Source organism: Anastrepha ludens, chromosome X (assembly GCF_028408465.1).
Source record: "Anastrepha ludens isolate Willacy chromosome X, idAnaLude1.1, whole genome shotgun sequence".
Taxonomy (NCBI): Eukaryota; Metazoa; Arthropoda; class Insecta; order Diptera; family Tephritidae; genus Anastrepha; species Anastrepha ludens.
Window position 1 is genome coordinate 57,739,547 of NC_071503.1, and position 4,463 is coordinate 57,744,009.

Consider the following 4,463-nt stretch of genomic DNA (forward strand, 5'->3'; position numbering starts at 1 on the left):
CTAAGCGCGTGATGAACAGGGGTCTTCATTTATTTTACTTTATGTACATATGTAATATGTACAAGTTATCATATCATGCCTGCCCTAATATTTGACCCAGCAGTTAGCATTGCTTTGATCTTGTTTTTCATAAACAAGCGCAACAATGAAAAGCAGCAAATCCATTTACGGTACCCAGGTACCCAGACTAAGAGCATTGCTTAACAATAGCTTAGCGGTGTGATCTTGTTTTTCACAAACAAGTGCAACAATGAAAAACAGCAAATTCCTTTACGGTACCCAGGTACCCAGACTAAGAGCATTGCTTAACAATAGCTTAGCGGTGTGATCTTGTTTTTCACAAACAAGTGCAACAATGAAAAACAGCAAATTTCTTTACGGTACCCAGGTACCCAGACTAAGGGCAATGCTTAACAGCTACTTAACAGTGGCGTTCGCTAACAACAACATAGACAGACAAAGGGTATTTAAGGTGGCAGCGTAGAGTAGGAAGGCAGTTATTTGATTCGTGGGTTTACAACGACAAGTCGTGGACGGGAATAAATAAAGTCCTAGAAAAGTTGTTTTAAAAACTTAATTAGACTAGAAATAAAGTAATGTAAAAAAATGTATTATAAAAATGGTGTTTAAAACTTAATTAGACTAGAAATAAAGTAATGTAAAAAAATGTATTACAAAAATGGTGTTTTAAAACTTAATTAGACTAAAAATAAAGTAATGTAAAAATATATTATAAAAAAGGTGTTTTAAAACTTAACTGGCGCCCAACTTACGGGAACGAATTCCAAAAACAAAAATCGTGATAAACGAGAAAAAATCGTGCCCACAAAAACAAAAAAAAAAAAAAAAAAACTTAATAATGAACAAGTGAGCATCACCAAGTGAGCATTGCATAAAGTGGACTTGATATAAAGTCATCAGGAACGCAAAGTAAAAATTCCAAAAAACAAAATCGTAATAAAACGAGAAAAAAATCGTGCCTAAAAAAAAACTTAATAATGAACAAGTGAGCATCACCAAGTGAGCATTGCATAAAGTGGACTTGATATAAAGTCATCAGGAACGCTAAGTAAAAATTCCAAAAAACAAAATCGTAATAAAACGAGAAAAAAATCGTGCCTAAAAAAAAAAAAGAAAAAATCGTGCCTAAAAAAAAAAAAAAAACTTAATAATGAACAAGTGAGCATCAACAAGTGAGCATTGCATAAAGTGGACTTGATATAAAGTCATCAGGAACGCTAAGTAAAAATTCCAAAAACAAAATCGTAATAAAACGAGAAAAAAATCGTGCCTAAAACAAAAAAAAAAAAACTTAATAATGAACAAGTGAGCATCAACAAGTGAGCATTGCATAAACTTTGCGGCCAAGAATTGACGAAAACCCATCGTGGGGAACAGCCAGGAACTTGGAAGCAACGTAGGAGCATCTGTATCAACTTTGCGGCCAAGAAGTGACGAAACCCATCGTGGGGAACAGCCTGGAACTCGGAAGCGGTAATCTATTTATCATTGAACCAAATCGTAAGGCATTTAAAGTAAGATATTCAGTTATCTAATAGCCCTAAGATCACTATTGTACTTATATTTCTATTAGAAAAAGTAACTAAAAAAAAAAACAGAACAATGGATGTAAATATGGTTAATAGCATAGTGCAATCCGCGGTAGAAGTAGTCCAAGAAAGTTTTAATCAACAAATTTTAGAACTAACCCAAGCTATTCGAAATATACTTCCTCAAAAAATAGAGCCACATAAACCGGTAACAATAGTAGATGGAGTGCACAGTACTCATACCGATCTTAGTTTGATTAAGTCACTCCCAGAGTTTAAAGGCAAAATGTCGGAATATCCGGCATGGAGAGACGCGGCAAAATTTGCGTTAAGCTATTACAGTGAGGGTTCTGAGCCATACTATATCGCGATGGGAATTCTCAGGAATAAAATAACGTCCTCGGCTAACGAAAATCTTAGCGCCTTTAATACCCCACTAAATTTCAAAGCTATTATTGCAAGACTAGATCAGCTCTACGCGGATAAGCGCCCCCTTCATATATTAGAAAATCAGCTTAACACATTGAGACAGGGACAAATGTCTATTAGCGAGTACTATGATGCGGTTGATAGGCAGTTTACCTTGATATTAAATAAAATAATAATGACACATAGTAACAATGAGGAGCTCACGAATGCTTTTAATGAAAAGGCAAGGGAAAATGCGTTAAGAGTATTTATTTCTGGCCTTAAACGCCCATTATGTGACACCCTTTTCGCAGCTAATCCTCCAGACTTGCCCAGTGCACTTGCACTCGCACAGGAGCTACATCACAATCGGCAAAGATATGAGTTCGCTCAGACTTATGCCACAGGAAGAATGCCACAAAATACCCAAACAAGACCCTTTTTAAAGCGCTTTAGTAGCACAACTTTCAAACCAAATAGCTCCCAAAACGTTTCAACTCCTAGCCCTACACCGATGGATGTAGATCCAGGAAGTTCCTGCTTCAGGCGGCAGACCGAGTTTAAAAATAATACCTCTGGTCATTTATATAACAGTCCTCAGCCACAAACTTTTAAGCGAAGAAGTGATTGGAACTTTCAGAACTCGTCTCAATGGCAGATACGCCAACAAAGCCGTAATCGCGACCAGCCACAACAGAATGTCAGCACTTTTAAGAGACACGGCAGCAACACGTCCTCCCAAGCACCCATAAATAAACAGCAACGAGTTAATGCAATGAAAAACGAACCATATTTTTCTGAAATAGAAGAATATTAATGCGCAGATAATTCCTTAGATGAAATCAATTTTTTAGGCTAAGATCCCACTTGCCGTTCATTACGCGAACCCTTACGAGCGGACAAGTCCTTAACCTGCTAATAGATACAGGAACGTCTAAAAATTATATAAAGAAATATTCATTTTTAAAAGGCATTAATCAGGTAGAAATCCCCTTTCAATTAAAATCCATTAACGGAGTCAATAAAATCACAGAAAAATGCAAAATCGATATATTGGGGACAATTTCCACATTTTACATTTTACCCAAGTTAGATACCTTTGATGGAATCATAGGATATGATTTATTGAAAGGTAGCCAAGCAAATATTGATACACAAGCTGATCTCATCTTCCATAAAACTGGAAGAGAGAAACTCAACTTCTTTTATTGTCAGGGAGTCAATATGGGTACAACAATGGGTAAAACGAAAGTACCCGCAGGTATTGAGCTACTGATAAAGAAAAATCAAAATGCATTTGCAAACCCCAATAGAGCTCTACCATACAACACTAGAGTAATTGCGAGAATAGATACCCAAACCGACACACCCATCTATTCAAAAAGTTATCCATATCCAATTTCAGCAGCAAACTTTATTAACAAAGAAATCGAATCTTTATTGAGAGATGGTATCATAAGGAAGTCATACTCACCTTATAATTCACCTGTATATGTCGTTTCAAAAAAAGGGCTGGACGACGAAGGTAACCAGAAATTGAGAATGGTAATAGATTTTCGAAAACTTAACGAACAAACCACTTCCGATAAATATCCCATTCCGGATACAAGCGTAATTCTTTCAAATTTAGGAAAATCTAAGTTGTTTACCACGCTCGACCTCAAGTCGGGTTTCCACCAAATTTGCCTCCTGGAAAAAGACAGATGCAAGACAGCATTTAGTGTTAACAATGGCAAGTACGAGTTTTGCCGATTACCCTTTGGTCTGAAAAATGCACCAAGCATTTTTCAGAGAGCCATAGACGATATCCTGCGGGAGGATATCGGAAAAATATGTCATGTTTATGTCGATGACATCATTATTTTTTCGCCGGATGAGAATTCACACTATAAAGACGTCGATGCTATATTAAAAAAAATTGAGTGCGCTGGAATGCGAGTATCTATAGAGAAATCCAAATTTTTTCAGGAAGAAGTCGAATTTTTAGGTTTTACCGTATCATACAGGGGTATTCGAACATGCCCGAGCAAAGTCGAGGCAATACTAAACTACCAGAAGCCGAAGTCATTAAGATCCTTACGTTCTTTCTTAGGTCTTTCCGGTTACTACCGCAGATTTATTAAAGACTACGCTCACATATCCAAACCTCTCACAAAATACCTAAGAGGCGAAAACGGACACGTTAACAGCCGACATTCAAAAAAAATCAATATAGCACTTGACGAAGATGCTATCGTTGCTTTTAACAAGCTTAAGAGTATTTTAGCTTCGGAAGATGTCCTTCTCCAACACCCAGATTACACTAAGCCTTTTGAAATAACCACAGATGCATCGGCCGTCGCTTTAGGTGCTGTACTATCCCAAAATGGGAAACCGATAACGATGATATCGCGTACTTTATCGAAAGCTGAAGAAAACTACGCCACGAATGAGCGTGAACTTCTGGCGATAGTTTGGGCCTTCCAGAAGTTACGGCATTATCTGTATGGTATCAAAAATATTCAC